Here is a 24,191-nt window from a genome sequence, read left to right as displayed (position 1 = left end):
TTAAACCATTGGCCATGAAGGCTCGGAGCTTGGATAATTGCGGAGCGTATTTACTCCTCTCCCTGGCACTTAACCTTTGTGGGAAGGGGTGTGTATTGCTGAGCCGCTCCGGACGAAAGCCAGGCAAAGGATTTTCATCATCAGGGGAAGTATCTTTGCTGTAAAACCATGTTGCATTCCACTCCTTGGGGTGACTGTGTAGTTTGGCATGGGGATAAGTGATTTCTTTCCTTTTCTGAATTGCCATGCCGCCCAATTCGGTATTGGGACCATTAGTGAATTCTGTGCGGCGGTTTAAGTGGAAGAAGTCTCTGAACAATTCAACTGTGGGTTTCTCTTGAAGGTATACCTCACAGAGCACTTGGAAAGTGACATAAGTTGGTAACAGAATTGGGGCCAATATCTTGCGGGCGGAGTTGAAATTGGCTAACACATCCCGGTAAAATTTAGAGCCGGGCGGTTTGAAGCCCCGGGCTAAATGGTCCGCAAAAATCACAACCTCTCCCTCTTGAGGTGTGGGAGGACATTCATCACCAGGAACCCTCCAGTGGATAGTGCTTTGCTGTCTAAAGCGCCGATCGAAACTAAATCATCCAGCTGAGTTTCTGTGACGCGAGAAGGAACCCAGTTGCACTCTTATACTTGTTTGGCCATGGTGAGATCTATAAGAAATAGGTGATTCCGGTTCAAGCACATGTTGGACAAAGGAAGGTGCTGGTATGAACAAAGCTAAACCAGAGGCAGTATATCTAAACCGGATTTTTTGTGAAGTGGCATCATATGGCTAAAGAGTTCTGGCGGTTCAACAAGGGGACTAATGGTATATACCGCTTTATTAACTTTTTCTATATTAAGTTAAACTGCCTGATCTAAACATTGAAAGCAATTGAGGTTGCGGATGGCTAAGTATGCAGAAACAGGTTTCACAAAGTCTTATTGCAGCAATGGATCTGAAGCAAGTCCAGAAAACACAAAATATTAAAAAGGTTAAAGCAGAACAGAAGTACATCAATGGATAAGGAATGTGGATGAGATCTATAGACTTGAGCGTAAAACTACAGGCGGATGCTAAAAAGCTACGGCTGGTCACAGCAGGATTTCACAGATATGTTCAGGAGTCTAGGTACGAGTATGAACAAGTGATGAACACGGCAAGAACATGAAACCCTAGAATAGATCTATGTTAAGAAGAACAGAAGGCTTACCAGAGTTGAAGAAGATGCGGAAGGCTACCGCGGTGCTCTGGTGCGTTCAGGTTGATGCAGCGGCCCAAGACGGTGCAGAGGTCAACGGCGGCGGCGGAGCTCCGAGGCTGGCGACGCGAGGAAGACGAAGAGAAAGAGACGAAGGGGAGAAAAGGAAATGACCCTTCGGTCCTATTTATAAGGCAAAGGACGTATGTCAGGTGCGCGAATCCAGGAGCCGCAAGATTCGGAAGTGGAGCTGCTGCCTTGGGTATAGCAGATCTATTAATCAAGGAAGGCATCATAAATGTTAACTTCATGATGACGTCATGCCGGTTTACAACAACCAGAGATGATGACGACATGGCGGTTTACCAATTCCCAGAAGATGTTGAAGACAAAGATTTTTGTGAAGGACTGACATGAACCAGTTCAAATCAATCTGGGGCCTAATGTTGGGGATATTCCCACTGGGCGTGAACCGGCCTACCTGGGCCGGGTTAACTTCATTAGTAGTATAAAAGTAATTAAGCAGATGAAGGCCCAAGGCCTGTAGTCGGTTTAGAACCTGTAGCCGTAAACTGGCCTGGTATGTAAACTTGCATTGTAAGTTAGGAATAGAGAGAGACCAACCGGGATACGAGTATGAACCGGTGTGGGACTCTGTGGACCGACGGGCGTCACCCGTGTATATAAGGGGACGACCCGGTGGCGGTTCAAGGACAAACAACAACAATTCGAGCCTAGGCGAAGCTTGTTTGCTCCCTAGCCATCGAAACCACATCAATTCCATCACAACTAGACGTAGGCTTTTACCTTCATCGAAGGGGCCGAACTAGTATAAACCCTTGTGTCTTTGTGTCCGTTTTAACCCCTTCAAGTTAACCCGTAGCGATGGCTCCACGACTAAGTCCTTTCACAAGGACATCTGCCGTGACAAATCCACGACAGCCAGCGTCCACCATATAGTGTGCAAAGATTTCTTTGGCCTCTTTTATTATAAATCTAAACTCATGTGTCAAAAAGATAGTAGCGGCGCGCTTAACAGAAGAATGCTCAATATTAGAAAATTCCAGGAAAATCCTTTGTATGCAAGGAAGCATATGCATAAGTTGTCTTTCAAGCTCAACTACAAGCATAGCGATAGCATCCGCAAGACTACTAGTTCTATGAAGTATAGAACCACCCATAGAAGGTAAAGCACCGGCACAAGTAAAGAAGTCTTGAATAACCCCTTTTCGATTAATATTACAACTACTGATTCAAAACTTTTTAGTATGCAAGATAGGGGGTTCTTCAGCAGGAGCATCAGAATTTTCCATGTTATCATTATTGTCCATATCGACGATAATCTCTCCAATTTTAGACATAACGGCAAACAAAAGAGAGGAGGAAGAAGAGGGCAAGCGAAAGAGATAGGAGATTGGGAAAGAGAGGGCAAATAAACCGACAAGGGTGAACTGGGGGAGAGGAAAACGAGAGGCAAATGGCAAATAATATAAATGCGAGGGAGATGAGTTTGTGATGGGTACTTGGCATGTCTTGACTTGAGCGAAGACCTCCCCGACAACGGCTCCAGAAATCCTTCTTGCTACGTCTTGAGCTTGCGTTGGTTTTCCTTGAAGAGGAAAGGGTGATGCAGCAATAGTAGCGTAAGTATTTCCCTCAGTTTTTGAGAACCAAGGTATCAATCCAGTAGGAGGCTCCTCAAAAGTCCCACGCACCTACACAAACAAACAAGAACTGCAACCAACGGAATAAAGGGGTTGTCAATCCCTTCAAGGCCACTTGCAAAAGTGAGATCTGATAGAGATAATATGATAAGAAAAATATATTTTTGGTATTTTATGATATAGATTGGAAAAGTAAAGATGTAAATAAAGGTAGATTGAAAGCTTATATGATAAGAGATAGACACGGGGGCCATAGGTTTCACTAGTGGCTTCTCTCAAGATAGCATAAGTATTATGGTGGGTGAACAAATTACTGTCGAGCAATTGTTAGAAAAGAGAATAATTATGAGATTATCTAGGCATGGTCATGTATGCATCTACTACTATTAGACCGACTCCTGCATGCATCTACTACTATTACTCCACACATTGACCGCTATCCAGCATGCATCTAGAGTATTAAGTTCATAAAGAACAGAGTAACGCATTAAGAAAGATGACATGATGTAGAGGGATAAACTCATGCAATATGATATAAACCCCATCTTTTTATCCTCGATGGCAAGAATACAATATGTGCCTTGCTGCCCCTGCTATCACTGGGAAAGGACACCGCAAGATTAAACCCAAAGCTAAGCACTTCTCCCATTGCAAGAAAGATCAATCTAGTAGGCCAAACCAAATTGATAATTCGAAGAGACTTGCAAAGATAACTTAATCACACATAAAAGAGTTCAGAGGAGATTCAAATATTTCCCATAGATAAACTTGATCATAAACCCACAATTCATCGGATCTCGACAAACACACCGCAAAAAGAGTTACATCAAATAGATCTCCAAGAAGATCGAGGAGAACATTGTATTGAGATTCAAAGAGAGAGAAGAAGCCATCTAGCTAATAACTATGGAGCCGAAGGTCTTTGGTAAACTACTCACAACTCATCAGAGAGGCCTTGGAGATGATGTAGAGGCCCTCCGTGATCGATTCCCCCTCCGACGGAGCACCGGCGAAGGCTCCAAGATGGGATCTCGCGGATACAGAAGGTTACGGCGGTGGAAATAGTTTTTCGTGGTCTCTTCTGATGTTTTCGTGGTACATGGGTATATATAGGAGGAAGAAGTAGGTCGGTGGACACCCGAGGGGCCCACGAGGGTGGGGGGCGCGCCCAGCCCTAGGGGGCGCGCCGGGCACCCTCGTGGCCGTCTCGGTTGTTGTGTGACTTCCACTCCAAGTCCTCTGCATCACGTTTGTTCCAAAAATATCGCTCCCGAAGGTTTCATTCCGTTTGGACTCCATTTGATATTCCTTTTCTTCAAAACACTGAAATAGGCAAAAAACAACAATTCGGGCTGGGCCTCCGGTTAGTAGGTTAGTCCCAAAAATGATATAAAAGTGTAAAGTAAAGCCCATAAATATCCAAAATGGGTAATATAATAGCATGGAACAATCAAAAATTATAGATACGTTGGAGACGTATCAGCCACCGCCAGGAAAAGATGGTCATCCGTGCCCCATATTTGATTGGTAGGGAGATGATGACTATCAACATATCATTGGGGAGGCTATTGATAAAGTCTAGGCCTGCCGGAGTCACTTGCGGTTCTTGCTTAACCCGCCTCCGCTTATTGGCAGCCTTGTCCTCCACCTCCAGAATATCCTCGTCTGTGGCGCTTTCTGATAGAAGTGGGAGTATAGGGAATATTTAGTTAAAACAGGGCAAAAGAATAGTGTATTAGTAACTACAAGTTACTAGGTAAGAAGAGAGTAAGAAAATGGATTTACAATTGGTTGCTTAAATACTACCATATCCGCTGGCTTTGCGTTGGAGTTCTCGCCTGGACGCTGTGGACTGTTCGCAATAAGCTCGTCATCCAAAAAGTCCCTCTATGTCGCGCTACTGACGCCATTTTTAAAATGTGTGGGTACTTGCAGCTTTGGCGGCCGCTTAGCCGCCCTCAGGATCGGGACGTCATCAACACCCTCCTCGCCGACCTTCGATCGCTCGCCTTCCGCCTGGCGCCTCCGCTTCCGCCGCCCCCACCGGAGCCCGACTAGACGATGTCCTTCTTTCTGCTTTAGGGCTTGTTGAGCTGTGCCCTCAGCATTAACCCCCTTATTTGCGTGTGAACTTGTTGTGTGTACTTGTTGGGTGTGGATTTGCGTGTGTTTGTGTGTTCCTTGTGAACTGTTGGCTTGGGCATGTGCTCTATAATATAAAGCGGGGTGAAAGCCTTTTTCGGTAATACTACACAGTTCCTTTGATATTGCTAGGTAAGTCAACATGCAGGTACTTGAAAAGAACACTTACTTTGAACAAAGTCTGTACGGATGATATCATCGGGGAAGTTAGCATATATCTCATGACCAGGCTCTTTTATATGTAGTGCAATTTATTGCCATCTTTCACTACACAAAACTCAGAAATTTCTGCCTAAAGGCCCGTGCCAAAATAGGAGTGACCATGATCGACAAGGCTTACAGAAGCAACGATTGTAAATCCATGGTTTGTGTTCAATATGACATCCCTGCAGTGTTTAGTTATGTAAAGGGCAAGATTGTGTACTACATATGTTGTTGCAATCAAAGGAAAAAAATCTATAATTAAACATATAGTGTAACCATGATTACATGGAAATATGAGAGTAATCGAGAGAACAATACATCATTAATTTTCCTAATATAGAAAGAAGAGAGAAAAAATCCCCTTTGACGTATATGCTGCACGTGACACCTTTTATCCAGATGTAGCAATATATAGTATATGTTCAGGAAAGTAGGCCATGCCAACCGATGTAGGGTGAGATTGAACATATTGTGTGTATCCTGAAGTCATCTGGTTTGGTGAGATGAAACTCCACGGCTGTCTAGCTGAGGCCGCAAAGTCCTGATGTGTCTGTGCACTGTACACTCTATGAATGAAAGAAAATCCTCAAATCAGCTCGAATAGAATTCACGATGATTTCGGCCGGGTGATTAAAGGAGGAAGATGAACTGGGATAAGAGATGAGCGAATATTTCGGTAAATTAGTTACCTTGTTGTCCATGAGAAGAAAACCTCAATATTGCGGATTCCTAAATCGGGTGGAGCTGGGTCAACGGCGAGCAGCATCGAGAAAGTCGATGGCGATAGGCGGCGACAAGCAGTAGTGGCGAAATGCCGTGAGGTTTGCTGGCAGCCAACGACATGCGTCGAGCTAAGTGGTTGCTGTGGCGATAGGCGGTGATGTGCAAAGTTGCGGGGAGCTAGCGCCGGTGTGAATGGGAACCGGAGGGTTGTGTGACGTGGAGATGGTGAGGGTTTTCTATTTCCCTTTTGGAATTGGGTGGTGAAGGCTTTCTGTCCCACAAAGCGTTTCGGAGGCAACGGTTTGCTAGAGCCGACTATATGTGATTAACATCTATTTTCAAAAAATAAAACTCGGAAAATGGAAGTCATTGCACATGCTTCCAATTTGGAAAATAACCAAGTCTCACTATGGGTCCATAATTCCTCCGCCGGTTGAATATGAAATTTTTAGACACGTTAAACATTCACCCTAATATGCATAAAATTCCATCAACCAAACCGATTGCATCCATAACCCAGATTTAGACATAAGTATACAGAGATATAAGCATACTTAAGCATAGAAAATAAGCGTACACAAGCATACTTCAACCATATATAGTTCAACCGACATTAAGCATACTCAAGCACAGTTATAATTAAGACACTACATAGCCATATATAGTTCAATCCCACATCTCATCTGCCGGCAGGCCCACACGATAGTGAAGCTTCTCTAGGTACTCAGCATACGCGACATGCGCCACCCTGTGAGAATACTTCTGGGTGAAGGAGCCAACGGCTCGTCCTCTTGCATGCGCTAGAACACTTTCATGCGCATCCTCAATTTTTTGGTTGCAAAATGGGCATCAAAAGCCCCATCCCAGCTCCGAATACGCCCGTGATGATTTCCTGCATAAAGCTCCCTGATCTTTTGCCTCTTGTACCTCCTCTAGCCATCTTCATCTTCATTGTCGACAGCATTAGCTAGCACCTATACATATAATAAAAGTGTGGCATCAGTATATTTAATAATAATGCAAATTTAGCAAGCAGAGTATATGAAACATAATATATCCTGTGACAGTGTGAACCCAAAATCATCAAGTGATCTTGCTGAAAGCAATGCATAAATAGAGAGCACACAACTTACTGCAACAAAATTAAGAGTCTGATTGGTTTGCTACCAACATTTGGCAAAATCAAAAGTTGCAGCACTTGGCAAACTTTTGTGAGATTGGCAAATGAACTATGGAATACAAACTAATCTCTAGCGAACATTTGTTAGTTGCCAAAATTTGGCATCAGATCAATTTTTACATGTCGTAAAGTAGGATTGAGATTTTATGGCTATTTTTAAGACATATCCAAAGATTATGGTTCAATTTTTTTAGCACAATCATCTATGTAGATATCAATCTTGAATATATACTTTTGGCACAAACATATATACAGGACATTCAAAATCAATTGTCAAGATCTGGCTAGGAATTATTAGCATAAACACTAACCCTACTCTGATTTTTTGCAGAAATCATTTGTACGGATGAAAGAATTAATCACTTATCATTTGTACCATTCAAACAATCAATACACTACTTGGATGTAACACAACATACTCAGATTTCTTGGATTGAGAGAACATAACCATAGGATTTCTATTCCAAAAAGGGGGAGGCAGGACTAACCAGAGAAACCCTAGGATATATTTGACACATAAATGGGTATAGACGACTCACCGGTTCTCCATCTTCATAGGAGTCGTCGCCGAAGTAGTTGTATACCTTCGGCTCCGGCTGTGAAAGCACGACGCTGTCGACGACGTCAAGGCAGCGCGAGACCTCGTCGGTGGTGACAGCAACCTCTGTCTCCAGCTTCCCGATGTGCTCAGGTGCTTCAGCAGCTCCGGCATTGCCACTCTCTCCGACGGGGTGCTTCGGTGGCAACCTCATACACTAACAACGATGGCGATTGAGAGTGGCATCGTGGATGCAGACGTAGAGAGAGGATTGTGTGTGTAGCGAGAATGGTGGGTGCTTGTGATGCCCCCGATTCAATCATACACTAATCATGCACGCAAATGTGTACAATCAAGATCAGGGACTCACGAGAAGATATCACAACACAACTCTAAAAGTAAAATAAGTCATACAAGCATCATATTACAAGCCAGGGGTCTTGAGGGCTCGAATACAAGTGCTCGAACATAAACGAGTCAGCAGAAGCAACAATATCTGAGTACAGACATAAGTTAAACAAGTTGCCATAAGATGGCTAGCACAAACTGGGATACAGATCGAAAGAGGCACAGGCCTCCTGCCTGGGATCCTCCTAAACTACTCCTCGTCGGCGGCGGCCTGCATGTAGTAGTAGGCACCTCTAGTGTAGTAGGAGTCATCGTCGATGGTGGCGTCTGGCTCCTGGGCTCCAACGTCTGGTTGTGGCATCAGAGAAGAAGAGGAAAATGGGGAAAAGAGGGAGCAAAGCAACCGTGAGTACTCATCCAAAGTACTCGCAAGCAAGGATCTACACTACATATGCATGAGTATATGTGTAAAGAGCCAATATCGATGGACTAAACTGTAGAATGCCAGAATAAGAGGGGGATAGCTAGTCCTATCGGAGACTACTCTTGCAGCCTCCATCTTGCAGCATGTAGAAGAGAGTAGATTGAAGTTCACCAAGTATCATCGCATAGCATAATCCTACCCGGCGATCATCCCCTCGTCACCCTATGGGAAATCGATCACCAGGTTGTCTCTGGAACTTGTCTGGGTGTGTTTTATTAAGTATCCGGTTCTAGTTGTCATAAGGTCAAGGTACAACTCCCGGTCGTCCTTTTACCGAGGGACATGGCTATTCAAATAGATAAACTTCCTTGCAGGGGTGCACCAAATTTCCCAACACGCTCAATCCCTCTGGCCGGACACACTTTCCTGGGTCATGCCTGGCCTCGGAAGATCAACACGTCGCCGCCCTACCTAGGCCAACAAAGAGGTCAGCACGCCGGTCTAAATATGCACGCAGGGGTCTGGGCTCATCGCCCATTGCACACCTGCATGTTCCGTACGCGGCCAGTGAGCAGACCTAGCCTCCCTTATACAAGGGCATGCGTTCCAGTCCAACCCGGCGTGCGCCGCTCAGTCGCTGACGTCAAGAAGGCTTCGGCTGATACCACGACATCGAGTGCCCATAACTGTTCCCGCGTAGTTGGTTAGTGCGTATAGGCCAGTGGCCAGACTCATATCAAATACCAAGATCTTATTAGGTGCATTATTTTGAAGTAAGGGCCAGGCCCACCTCTCACCTAGGTGGTCTCAACCTGCCCTGTCGCTCCGCCACAAGGATCCACTCGCGGGTACTCTACGAGCCGATCCGACTTTAATCACCATCTGTATAGTATGTATGTATGTATAGTATATACTCGTGATGACCTCCTGAGTGATCACGGCCCGATAGTATAGCAAGGCAGACGGACAAGAATGTAGGGCCACAGATGATAAACTAGCATCCTATACTAAGCATTTAGGATTGCAGGTAAGGTATCAACAGATGTAGCAACAATGACAGGCTATGCAATAGGATAGGATTAATCGAAAACAGTAACATGCAATACTACTCTAATGCAAGCAGTAGAGGGTAGAATAGGCGATATCTAGTGATCAAGGGGGGGGGCTTGCCTGGTTGCTCTGGCAAGAAGGAGGGGTCGTCAACTCCGTATTCGAATGGGGCAGCAGCAGCGTCGGTCTCGTAGTCTAACTGAGAGAAGAGGGGAAAGAAACAATAAATACAATGAAATCATAAGCATGACGATGCATGATAAGACAATGAGCGGTGCTAGGTGTGCCCTAATGCGGCAGTAGGTGGTACCAGCGAAGGGGGGAAACATCCGAGAAAGTATCCCCGGTGTTTCACGTTTTTGGACAAATGAATCGGAGGTGAAATGTTGTAGGTTCGCTATGCTAGGGATGCGTGGCTGACGAACAGGCTGTGTATTCAGATTCGTCTCGTTGTTCTGAGCAACTTTCATGTACAAAGTATTATCATCCGAGGTACGGTATATTTTATATTAATTTTCTAAGTTTTTAAATCATTTTTAGAATTAACAGAATTAATTTAATTAGGAAATGCCATTATGATGTCAGCATGACATCAGGGTGATGTCAGCAGTCAACAGTCAGTTTACTTGGTCAAACTGACGCGTGGGGTCCATTCGTCATTGACAGAGTTTAACTAGACATGATTAGTTAGTTTAATAAGTGATTAGGTTAATTTAACAGATCTAATTAAGTTAATTAATTAGGTAATTAATTAATTAATCAATTTTTTAATTATTTTCTTATTCTTTTTAAAACATTTAGGGGACGCCCCCCCGTCATTGGCGCAGGGGGCCTTAAAGGGCGCGGGCGAAACGGGCAGCGTGCGCCACAGATGATGGGCGCCTGGGCGGGCGCGTGGGTTACGGGATCTGCCCGCACGGGCGCTGCGGGCTGGCGCCGGCGGCCACGGCCGTAGCCGAAGCAGGGCGACGCAGCGAGGCTGGCCATAGCGCAGGGAGGTGCGGTGGAGTGCGCACGGGGCGCAGCGGGCGGCGGGGCGGGCTGCAGGCGCGGGCGGCGGGGCGTGCTGCGGGAGAGGTCGGCGGCAGGGCGAGCTGCAGGCGCGGGCGGCGGGCATGCTGTGGGCATGCGCGACGGAGCAGCGCAGCGGTGGTGGCTTGCGCGGCAATGGGGCAGCAGGGAGGCGATGGCGCAGGGAGCAGGAGGTAGTGGCAGCAGACAGCTAATACGTCTTCAACGTATCTATAATTTTTGATTGTTCCATGCTATTATATTACCCATTTTGGATGTTTATGGGCTTTACTTTACACATTTATATCATTTTTGGGACTAACCTACTAACCGGAGGCCCAGCCCGTATTGCTGTTTTTTTGCCTATTTCAGTGTTTCGAAGAAAAGGAATATCAAACGGAGTCCAAACGGAATGAAACCTTCGGGAGCGTGATTTTTGGAACAAACGTGATCTAGAGAACTTCGAGTGCAAGTCAAGAAGCAGCCGAGGCGGCCACGAGGGTGGAGGGCGTGCCCCCCTATCTCGTGGGCCCCTCGGGCGGCCACCGACCTACTTCTTCCTCCTATATATACCCAGGTACCCCGAAAACATCAGGGGAGCCCACGAAAAACTATTTCCACCGCCGTAACCTTTTGTATCCGCGAGATCCCATCTTGGAGGCTTCGCCGGCACTCCGCCAGAGGGGGAATCGACCATGGAGGGCTTCTACATCAACACCATAGCCCCTCCAATGAGTTGTGAGTAGTTTACCACAGACCTTCGGGTCCATAGTTATTAGCTAGATGGATTCTTCTCTCTTTTTGGATCTCAATACCATGTTCTCCTCGATCTTCTTGGAGACCTATTCGAAGTAACTCCTTTTGCGGTGTGTTTGTCGAGATCTGATGAATTGTGCGTTTATGATCAAGTTTATCTATGAGAAATATTTGAATCTCCTCTGAATTCTTTATGTGTGATTAAGTTATCTTTGCAAGTCTCTTCGAATTATCAGTTTGGTTTGGCCTACTAGATTGATCTTTCTTGCAATGGGAGAAGTGCTTAGCTTTGGGTTCAATCTTGCGGTGTCCTTTCTCAGTGAAAGCAGGGGCAGCAAGGCACGTATTGTATTGTTGCCATCGAGGATAAAAAGATGGCGTTTATATCATATTGCATGAGTTTATCCCTCTACATCATGTCATCTTTCTTAATGCGTTACTCTGTTCTTTATGAACTTAATACTCTAGATGCATGCTGGATAGCGGTCGATGTGTGTAGTAATAGTAGTAGATGCAGGCAGGAGTCGGTCTACTTGTCGCGGACGTGATGCCTATATACATGATCATGCCTAGATAATCTCATAATTATTCGCTTTTCTATCAATTGCTCGACAGTAATTTGTTCACCCAACGTAATACTTATGCTATCTTGAGAGAAGCCACTAGTGAAACCTATGGCCTCCGGGTCTATATTTATCATATAAGCTTTCAATCTATTTATTTGCATCTTTACTTTCCCAATCTATATTATAAAAATACCAAAAATATATTTATCTTATCATACTATCTCTATCAGATATCACTTTCGCAAGTGGTCTTGAAGGGATTGACAACCCCTTTATTGCGTAGGTTGTGAGTTCTTTGGTAGTTTGTGTAGGTGCGTGGGACTTTTGAGGAGCCTCCTACTGGATTGATACCTTGGTTCTCAAAAACTGAGGGAAATACTTACGCTACTATTGCTGCATCACCCTTTCCTCTTCAAGGAAAACCAACGCAAGCTCAAGACGTAGCAAGAAGGATTTCTGGCGCCGTTGCTGGGGAGGTCTTCGCTCAAGTCAAGACATACCAAATACCCATCACAAACTCATCTCCCTCGCATTTACATTATTTGCCATTTGCCTCTCGTTTTCCTCTCCCCCACTTCACCCTTGCCGTTTTATTCGCCCTCTCTTTCCCAATCTCCTCTCTTTCGCTTGCCTTTTTCTGTTTGCTTGTGTCTCCATGTGCCTTCTATGTGCTTGCATCTTTGCTTGCTAAAACTATTGATATGGATCCACTTAAAGTGTTCTACTTGGATCATCTTCGATCCTTATGCGCTCGTGCTGAAACCCCAACTAGCCTAGTTGATGGGAAATCTTTAGATGAGCATGCTCATTTTGTGCGTCATCGTGTGTCTCAAAAAGGGGTACTCTTATGGGATCAAATAAACCGTTTGTTGTGTTATGCTTGGAATCTTTGTGAAATTTGTGATTTTACTTGTTGCTCTAAGAATCCGAAAAAACACCGTCCTTACCTATGTGAGTTTAATGATAATGAAATCTTATCTTCTTATGCAAAGGGTGCTTATAGTTACTATGATATCAAACAAAATGAAGAATTTGTTGCTTTTAAGGGTGCTTATGAGGATGCTTCTTTGATTGAAAAGTATGATATTACTCTCTACGAATCTGAAAATTCTGACATACTTAAATGTTGCTATGAAAACTATGCTCATAATGTCTATGTCAAAGAATTTATTGAGAGAATGGCCACTGGTTTGGAAGAGAATAATGATATGCATGAATCTATAGATAATGATGATTCCGATGATTTGATTGAAATTTCCCTTGATGAACATGATGCTTGCTATTCTTGTGGCCATGATGCCAATATTTATGAAGATGAATTTGCAACAGTTTCTTATGTTAAGAATGAGATCGTTGCTATTGCACCCATACATGATCGCTGATAAAGATGTTGATGGAGATTGCCCTCTCCCGATGAGAGGAGTGTTGGTGATGACGATGGTGATGATTTCCCCCTCCCGGAGGGAAGTGTCCCTGGCAGAACAGCTCTGCCGGAGCCCTAGATTGGTTCCGCCAAGGTTCCGCCTCGTGGCGGCGGAGTCTCGTCCCTAAAGGTTCTCTGCTATTTTTTTCTCATCAAAAGACTTCATATGGGAGAAGATGGGCATCGGAGAGCCACCAGGGGGCCCACGATGTAGGGGGCGCCCCCCGCGCCCCCCACCCTCGTGAGCAGGGTGTGCGCCCCCTGGCCTTCATCTTTGGCGACAATTTTTCTTTATTTATTTTAAGGTGTTCCATGGAGTTTCAGGACTTTTGGAGTTGCACAGAATAGTCCTTCAATATTTGCTCCTTTTCTAGCCTAGAATTCCAGCTGCCGGCATTCTCCCTCTTCATGTAAACCTTGTAAAATAAGAGAGAATAACCATAAGTATTATGACATGACGTGAATTAACAGCCCATAATGCAATAAATATCAATATAAAATCATGATGCAAAATGGACTTATCAATTCTCAATGTTTGAAATTTCTTGTATGGGGACTAAACATGCACCCAGGGACACACATATGATTTCCAATCCATTTTGGTGCACTATCACGTGTGCATGTTGATCAAATTTGTTTTCTGCACATTATATCCCTAGGAAATCAATCAATGTACAAAAACATTTGAATGATCTCTGATTCTTTTTGAAATTTTAACATGACCCTCCTTTGGTCACATATGTTAAACGCGAAAAAATTTAACATGCCTCGCAGTGGCGGTGTGTGTGCGGTGTGTGTGTGTCTGGGGGAGGGTGTCTGGCAGTATAATACAAGTCGCGAGCCATTGTGTGGGAGTGACCGTTTTGTGAGGCAGGTGCCACATCAAAGTTGTGAATTGATTATTTAAAACATTACACAAACCTTTCATACATACATGTTTGGGCCACATGTAGTAGTTGGTTGTCCTTGGAGACTCACTCGCTTGTGACGCTTTTTGTGGGCCCATGAGATCGTCATCCATCACTTTGACCTATAGCCAAAGAGGTTATTTTCACCAACAAGGATGATTCTTTTTTGGTTGTGTTACGGTAGGATTATATAGCACGCGTCAAAGAGGTGTGAGGGGACCATCTATACCACGTACGCATCATGAACACCTCACTTTGTTTGGGGACTTTCAGGTTTTTGAGGAAGGTGCCACATCAAAGTTGTGCATTGGCTATTCAAACGTCACACTACACCTCTTTGGGCCACATGCATGCATGCGGTGGTTATCTTAGGACACTCACTCATGTGTGACACTTCCATCTATGGGCCTGCGAGGTCATCGTCCATTCATGCATCAATTTGACCTACATCGGGACAGGTTAATTTAACCATCAAGGAGGATTCTTTTTGGTTTGTGTTACAGTAGGAGTATATAGTACACATCGAAGAGGAGGAAGGGGACCAGCATATAATATATGCTTCATGAACCTCACTTCGTGTGGGGACTTTATGGTTTTCAAGGAATGTGCCACATTAAAGTTGTGCATTTTGGGTATTCAAACATCACAACCACACACACCTCCATACATATGTTTTGTCCCACATGCAAGCGATCGTGGTTGTCCTCTGGCACTCACTCACGCGGTTATCAGCGATATCGATATTTTCCATTTGTGGGCCCACTTGGTCCATCACTTTGATCGATAGTGAGAGAGTTTAATTTGACTTAGGAGGGGAGTGATTTTTGGTTTGTATTATGGTATATAGGTCATGCTCTGAGATTACATAATATAGTTTAAGTGCATGCATGTGTATGCATGAATCCCTCCCACCAGGTCGAGGGGGGTAGCACACGACGTGTAATGAACTGATCTCGCTTTGTGTGGGGACTGTACGATTTTGGACGCATGGGCCACATCAATGTTGTGCATGGTATTCAAACATGCATGCATCACCTCCATACATACATACATACATACATACATACATACATACATACATACATACATACATATATATATATATATATATATATTTGGACACATGCATGAAGTGGTTGTCTTTGGACATTACTCTCCCTCACGTGGTTATCGACGGCAAGCTTATATATTGGTGGGCCCGCGTGGACGTCCATTATCACTTTGGCCGACAACGAGAGAGGTTACCATGGTGGATTCTTCTTCTTTGGTTTGTGTTACTGTAGTAGGTCATGGTGAGATTCCAGACCTAAGTTTGAGCGCATATGTACATACACATGAATCCCCGTCACCGGCTCAAAGTGGGGTGACATACACACTACGCATCGTGAACCCTACTCCGTGTGGGGACTTTCCGGTTCCAAAGCATGGTGCCACATCAAAGTTGTGCATTGGGTATTAAAACACCACACAACACTCCATACATATGTTTGGGCCACATGCAGGCAGTGGTTGTCTTTGGGCACTACTCCCTTGCATGGTTATCGGCGAGCTAGCCTGACCCATCTGTGGGGTGCTACTTCGTGAGCTTGCGTTGGTTTTTCCCTTGAAGAGGAAAGGGTGATGCAGACAAGTAGAGATAAGTACTTCCCTCAGTTTGAGAACCAAGGTATCAATCCAGTAGGAGGTACACGCAAGTCTCCAATCTATGCACCTGCACAAACAATAAAAAACTTGCACCCAACGCGATAAAGGGGTGTCAATCCCTTCAGGGTCACTTGCAAGGATGAGATCTGATAGAGATAGATATAAAAGAGTACTAAAACATGAAAGAAAAGTAAATAAATTGCAGCAAGGTATTTTTGGGTTTTTGGTTTATAGATCTGAAAATATATGTTGGAAAATAGACCCGGGGGCCATAGGTTTCACTAGAGGCTTCTCTCGTGGAAGAAAGCATACGGCGGGTGAACAAATTACTGTCGAGGAATTGATAGAAAAGCACAAAGTTATGCCGATATCCAAGGCAATGATTATGAATATAGGCATCACGTCCTTGTCAAGTAGACCCACTCCTACCTGCATCTACTACTATTACTCCACACATCGACCGCCTATCCAGCATGCATCTAGAGTATTAAGTTCATATGAACAGAGTAACGCCTTAAGTAAGATGGCATGATGTAGAGGGATAAACTCAAGCAATATGATGAAAACCCCATCTCTTTACCCTTGCTGGCAACCATACAATATGTGCCTCGTTACCCCTACTTTGTCACTAGGTGAGGACACCACAAGATTGAACCCAAAACTAAGCACCTCTCCCATTGCAAGAAAAACCAATCTAGTTGGCCAAACCAAACCGATAATTCAGAGAGAAATACAAAGATATCAAATCATGCATATAAGCATTCAGAGAAGATTCAAATAACATTCATTGATAATCTGATCTTAAATCCAAAATTCATCGGATCTCGACAAACACACCACAAAAGAATATTACATCAGATAGTACTCCAAGAAAATCAAGGAGAACATTTTATTGAAAATCAATAGGTCTATGGTAAACTACTGACGCTTAATCAAAGGGCAATAGAGGTGATGTAGAAGCCCTCCGTGATTGAATCCCCCTCCGGCAGGGTGCCAGAAAAGGCCCAAGATGGATGATAGATATAGGTTTTTGTAATCTGAAAATATAAAAACAGCAAGGTAACTAATGATAAAAGTGAGAGTAAATGGTATTGCAATGGCAGGAAACAAGGCCTAAGGTTCGTACTTTCACTAGTGCAAGTTCTCTCAACAATAATAACATACTTGGATCATATAACTATTCCCCAACTTGCAACAATCCAAAGTCACTAATAGCGGAGAACAAACGAAGAGATTATGGTAGGGTATGAAACCACCTCAAAGTTATCCTTTCTGCTCGATCTATTCAAGAGCCCGTAGTAAAATAACACAAAGCTGGTCTTTCCGTTCGATCTATCATAGAGTTTGTACTAGAATAACACCTTAAGACACAAATAAACCAAAACCCTATTGTCACCTAGATACTCCATTGTCACCTCAAGTATCCGTGGGCATGATTATACGATATGCATCACACAATCTCAGATTCATCTATTCAATCAACACAAAGTACTTCAAAGAGTGCCCAAAAGTTTCTATCGGAGAGTCAAGACGAAAACATGTGCCAACCCCTATGCATAAGTTCATTGAACCCGCAAGTTGATCACCAAAACATATATCAAGTAGATCACGTGAATATCCCATTGTCACCACAGATAAGCACGGCAAGACATACATCAAGTGTTCTCAAATCCTTAAAGACTCTATCCGATAAGATAACTTCAAGAGGAAAACTCAATTCATCACAAGAGAGTAGAGGGGAGAAACATCATAAGATCCAACTATAATAGCAAAGCTCGCGATACATCAAGATCGTATCACCTCAAGAACACGAGAGAGAGAGAGAGAGATCAAACACATAGCTACTGGTACATACCCTCAGCCCCGAGGGTGAACTACTCCCTCCTCGTCATGGAGAGCGCCGGGATGATGAAGATGGCCACCGGCGAGGGATCCCCCCCTCCGGCAGGGTGCAGGAACGGGCTCTTGAGAGGTTTTTGGTGGCTACAGAGGCTTGCGGCGGAGGAACTCCCGATCTATTGTGTTCCCCAAAGGTTTTAGGGTATATGGACTTATATAGGCGAAAGAAGTCAGTCAGGGGAGCCACGAGGGCCCCACGAGGGTGGAGGGCATGCCCAGGGGGGTGGGCGCGCCCCCCTGCCTCGTGGCCTCCTCGAAGCTTCCCTGACTTCAGTACCATGTCTCCTGGATCACGTTCGTTCCAAAAATCACGCTCCCGAAGGTTTCATTCCGTTTGGACTCCGTTTGATATTCCTTTTCTTTGAAACACTGAAATAGGCAAGAAAACAGCAATATGGGCTGGGCCTCTGGTTAATAGGTTAGTCCCAAAAATAATGTAAAAGTGCTTAATAAAGCCCATAAACATCCAAAATAGATAAGATAATAGCATGAATGCTTCATAAATTATAGATACGTTAGAGACGTATCAGCATCCCCAAGCTTAATTCCTGCTCATCCTCGAGTAGGTAAATGGTAGAAAAGAATTTATGAAGTGTGAATGCTAGTAGGTGCACAAGTTTGATCAATGATAATTTCAATCACCTTTTCTAGCATGATTATATGTCATAACAGTAGTTCATCTCATAAAACTTCTCAAGATCAAGTAGCGTGCTATTCACATGTTAAAGCATAGACCATAACCATTCTTGAAAACTAGCAAACTTCATTCTCAGTCATCGAACAATTACAATTCATCTTATTTTCAGGAAGGGTCTATGTCAGAGCTTTGATTTAGCAAACTCCACATACTCAACATTCATATAGTCTTCCATAATTGCTAACACTCATGCAATACTTATGGTTATGGAGTTTTAATCGGACACCGAGAAAGATAGGGGCTTACAATATCGCCTCCCAATGTATTCACCTTTGGGTGATGTCAACAATAATAGTTCATGCAAACTTACATCCAGTTGGATATATATATCAGGATCTTTCCAAAACGAGGTGCTTGGAAAAGGATAAAATGAAAAAGGGAAAGGTGAAGATCACCTTGACTCTTGCATAAAGTAAAAGACATAAAGTAAAAAAGATAAGCCCTTCGCAGAGGGAAGCAGAGGTTGTCATGTGCTTTTAGGGTTGGATGCACAAGATCTTAATGCAAAAGAACGTCACTTTATATTGCCACTTGTGATATGAACCTTTATTATGCAGTCCGTCACTTTTATTACTTCCATATCACATGATCGTATAATCCTTATTTTCTCGGGACTAATAAGTCATACATATTTAGGGAGCCATTTTTATTGCTTGCAACATGGCAACTTACTTGAAGGATCTTACTCAATCCATAGGTAGGTATGGTGGACTCTCATGGCAAAACTAGGTTTAAGGATATTTGGAAGCAAAAGTAGTATCTCTACTTGGTGCAAGGAATTTGGCTCGCATGAGGGGGAAAGGCAAGCTCAACATGTTGAACGATCCATGACAATATACTTCAACTGAGATGTGAGAAAACATAAGCCATTACGTTGTCTTCCTTGTACAACATCAACTCTTTAGCATTTCATACTTTAATGAGTGCTCACAATTATATGTCCAAGATAGTATATTTATATGTGAAATTTCTCTTCCTTCAATATTCTTTCATGAATTGTTCAAATGACCAATACAATGCTTGCTAACCTTCAATAAATTTACAACCTCTACTTCTTAGATGTGAAGTCATTACTCCCCATGGGATAAGCAAATGAAACATATATAATTTCAGATTTATGACATTCAACTCATTCAACCATTTACTCATAGGATATAAGTGAAGCACACGAGTAAATGACAAACTACTCCAAAAAGATATAAGTGAAGATCAATGAGTAGCTAAATAATTATGTAACTATGTGAAGACTCTCTCTCACTTAAGAATTTCAGATCTAATGTGTTTTATTCAAACAGCAAGCAAAGCAAAATAAAATTACATTGCAAGGATAGCACAACTCATGTGAAGAAGCAAAAACTTAGGCTCAACCGATACTAACCGATAATTGTTGAAGAAGAAAGGTGGGATGCCTACCAGGGCATCCCCAAGATTGGATGCTTGATACTTATTGAAATATTATCTTGGGGTGACATGGGCATCCCCAAGCTTGAGCTTTTGTGTCTCCTTAATTCCTTTTATATCTCGGTTTCCTAAATCTCGAAAGCTTCATCCACACCAAACTCAACAAGAACTCGTGAGATAAATTAGTATAAATCAATGCAAAAACCTTATCATTTTCTACTATAAAAATCACTAAAATTATTATTCAACAGTGCATACTAAATGCCTCTTCATATTTAATACTCCTATCCTCAAATAGAATCATTAAACAAGCAAACATATGCAAACAATGCAACCATAACAGCAATCTGCCAAAACAGTATAGTCTGTAAAGAATGCAAGATTCATCATACTTCCCAAACTCCAAAAATTATGAGAAAAATACTAAGCTGTAGAATATTTATCAGAGCTCAATATGCAAAAAGTTTCAACATTATACCATTTTTTGAATTTTCTAGGGAATGTTTGCAACAGCGATAAACTTTCTGTTTTGAAACAGCAACATGTATACTAGCAAAATAAGCATGGTAAAGGCTATCCTTGACATTCTTATTGAAAATATAGATGCAAAACATTATTCTAAATAACGTCAATAAAATACTAACTAAATAAAATGACACTCCAAGCAAAACACATATGATGTGGCGAATAAAAATATAGCTCCAAGTAAAGTTACCGATGAACGAAGACGAAAGAGGGGATGCCTTCCGGGGCATCCCCAAGCTTACACTCTTGGTTGTCCTTGAATATTACCTTGGGGTGACTTGTGCATCCCCAAGCTTAGGCTATTGCCACGCCTTATTCCATAGTCCATCGAATCTTTACCCAAAACTTGAAAACTTCACAACACAAAACTCAACAGAAAACTCGTAAGCTCCGTTAGTATAAGAAAATAAAACCACCACTTAGGTACTGTAGTGAACTAATTCTAAATTCATATTGGTGTAATATCTACTGTATTCCAACTTACCTATGGTTCATACCCTCCGATACTACTCATAGATTCATCAAAATAAGCAAACAACACATAGAAAACAGAATCTGTCAAAAACAGAACAGTATGTAGTAATCTGTATAAAACATATACTTATGGAACTCCAAAATTCCTACCAAATTAGGAAGTCCTAAGAAATTTGTGTACCAATCCAGACCAAAGTGGTTTCTGTGAATTATCAAAACTAATTTACTGTGTGCAAAAGTTTCTGATTTTCAGCAGGATCAACACAACTATCACCGTAAGCTATCCTAAAGGTCTTACTTGGCACTTTATTGAAACAAAAGCTATAAAACATGATTACTATAGTAGCATAATCATGTGAACACACAAAAATAGTAAGGGTAAATGTTTGGTTGTCTCCCAACAAGCACTTTTCTTTAATGCCTTTCTAGCTAGGCATGATGATGACAATGATGCTCACATAAAAGATAAGAATGGAAACATAACGGGAGCATCATGAAGCATATGACTAGCACATTTAAGACTAACCCACTTCCTATGCATAGGGATTTTGTGAGCAAACAACTTGTGGGAACAATAATCAACTAGCATAGGAAGGCAAAACAAGCATAGCTTCAAGATTTTCAACATATAGAGAGGAAACTTGACATTATTGCAATTCCTACAAGCATATGTTTCTCCCTCATAATAATTTTCAGTAGCATCACGAATGAATTCAACAATATAACCATCACCTAAAGCATTCTTTTCATGATATACAAGCATAGAATTTTTATTACTCTCCACATAAGCAAAATTCTTCTCATTCGGAATAGTGGGAGTATCATAAGAGACTCGAATACTATAAATTGTTTCCACATTAAAAGAGTAATGTTCAGAAAAAGGGTAGTCATAATCATGAAAAGTTTTATAAATATAATCATCACTGCTTTTTATAGCATAAGTGTCATCACAATAATCATCATAAGTAGCAACTTTGTTCTCATCATAATCGATTGCAACCTCTTCCAAGATAGTGGAATCATCATTAAATAATGTTGACACTCTTCCAAATCCACTTTCATATTCATCACAATAAGATTCAACATCTTCCAAAATAGTGGGATCACTACTTCCTAAAGTTGACACTCTTCCAAACCCACTTTCATCAATATAATCATCATAGGTAAGAGGCATGCTATCATCATAACAACTTTGCATATCAAAACTTGCGAGGCTAAAAATATCATCTTCATTAAACGTAGCATCCCCAAGCTTGGGACAAACATTAATTTCAGCAAATATATTCTCAAATATTTCATCCTCATCAAACATAGCTTCCCCAAGCTTGGGCCTTTTCATATCATAAGCATAATCACTCTCATCATTAATAGTATAGATGGCACCAATAGCAATTACCATCATCACAATGAGTAGTAGGAGCAACATCATTTGAGAGAGATACCTTTTTACCTTTGTTGCTCCTTCTTTTCTTTTGCTTCTTCACATTATGTGTGGGTTCAGCCTTCTTCTTTGAGCTCCTTATTGATGAGATTGGTTGAATAGAAAGCTCCTTCTCGTTACCTGATTCATCATAAGAAATAATAGGAGGATATTGGGAAGTCTATTCCCTTTCATTAGTATTCTCTTCATCTTCTATTTGATTTCTTTTCTTTAGGTAATTGGCAATATAAGGATTTTCAATGCAATTCACCGCACAAAATATATAAATATTCTCTAGATCAAAATCAAGAAGTTTATAACGGGCAAATTCTGGAAGACCCTTAGTTATACGTTTCATTTCTTCGTAACCCATAAGCAAACTAAGTTCATTATAATGTGCAAGGGAAATCAAATCATCACAATTTTTGGACACGATTCGATCATGAAGCAATTTGCATCGGAGATGTAAATGACCACTTTCATTGCAAAGTTCACAAGTACGGCGAAGGAAATATAAATTTTCAGCACTCCCATTTAACCTTTCTTGCAACAATTTAGTTTCTAATCGCTTATGCCTCTTGCAATATCTATCTTCTCTATTTGGTGTGTCCATGCAAACCCAATGTTCTCCACAAAAATCTACATGCTTATAAGAGACATTTTTATCATAACTAGTGCAATCATCTTTAGTACTACGGATATTCAAGGAGTTCATACTAAAAACATTGCAATCATGCTCATCATTCAAAGATTTAGTATCAAACATTTTATAGACTTCTTCTTCTAGCACTTGAGCACAATTTTCCTTTTCATCATACTTTCGAAAGATACTAAAAAGATGAAGCATATGAGGCAAACTCAATTCCATTTTTTTGTAGTTTTCTTTTATAAACTAAACTAGTGATAAAACAAGAAACTAAAAGATTCAATTGCAAGATCTAAAGATATACCTTCAAGCACTCACCTCCCCGGAAATGGCGCCAGAAAAGAGCTTGATGTCTACTACACAACCTTCCTCTTGTAGACATTGTTGGGCCTCCAAGTGCAGAGGTTTGTAGGACAGTAGCAAATTTCCCTCAAGTGGATGACCTAAGGTTTATCAATCCATGGGAGGCGTAGGATGAAGATGGTCTCTCCCAAGAAACCCTGCAATCAAACAACAAAGAGTCTCTTGTGTCCCCAACACACCCAATACAATGGTAAATTGTATAGGTGCACTAGTTCGGTGAAGAGATGGTGATACAAGTGCAATATGGATGATAGATATAGTTTTTTGTAATATGAAAATATAAAAACAGCAAGGTAACTAATGATAAAAGTGAGCGTAAACGGTATTGCAATGGTTGGAAACAAGGCCTAAGGTTCATACTTTAACTAGTGCAAGTTCTCTCAACAATAATAACATACTTGGATCATATAACTATCCCTCAACATGCAACAAAGAGTCACTCCAAAGTCACTAATAGCAGAGAACAAACGAAGAGATTATGGTAGGGTACGAAACCACCTCAAAGTTATCCTTTCTGCTCGATCTATTCAAGAGTCCGTAGTAAAATAACACGAAGCTAGTCTTTCCGTTCGATCTATCATAGAGTTCGTACTAGAATAACACCTTAAGACACAAATCAACCAAAACCCTAATGTCACCTAGATACTCCATTGTCACCTCAAGTATCCGTGGGCATGATTATACAATATGCATCACACAATCTCAGTCATCTATTCAACCAACACAAAGTACTTCAAAGAGTGCCCCAAAGTTTCTACCGGAGAGTCAAGACGAAAACATGTGCCAACCCCTATGCATAAGTTCATTGAACCCACAAGTTGATCACCAAAACATACATCAAGTAGATCACGTGAATATCCCATTCTCACCACAGATTAGCACGGCAAGACATAAATCAAGTGTTCTCAAAACCTTAAAGACTCAATCCGATAAGATAACTTCAAGAGGAAAACTCAATTCATCACAAGACAGTAGAGGGGGAGAAACATCAT

Source organism: Triticum dicoccoides, chromosome 7B (assembly GCF_002162155.2).
Source record: "Triticum dicoccoides isolate Atlit2015 ecotype Zavitan chromosome 7B, WEW_v2.0, whole genome shotgun sequence".
NCBI lineage: Eukaryota > Viridiplantae > Streptophyta > Magnoliopsida > Poales > Poaceae > Triticum > Triticum dicoccoides.
Note: the sequence above shows the minus strand (reverse complement) of the source record.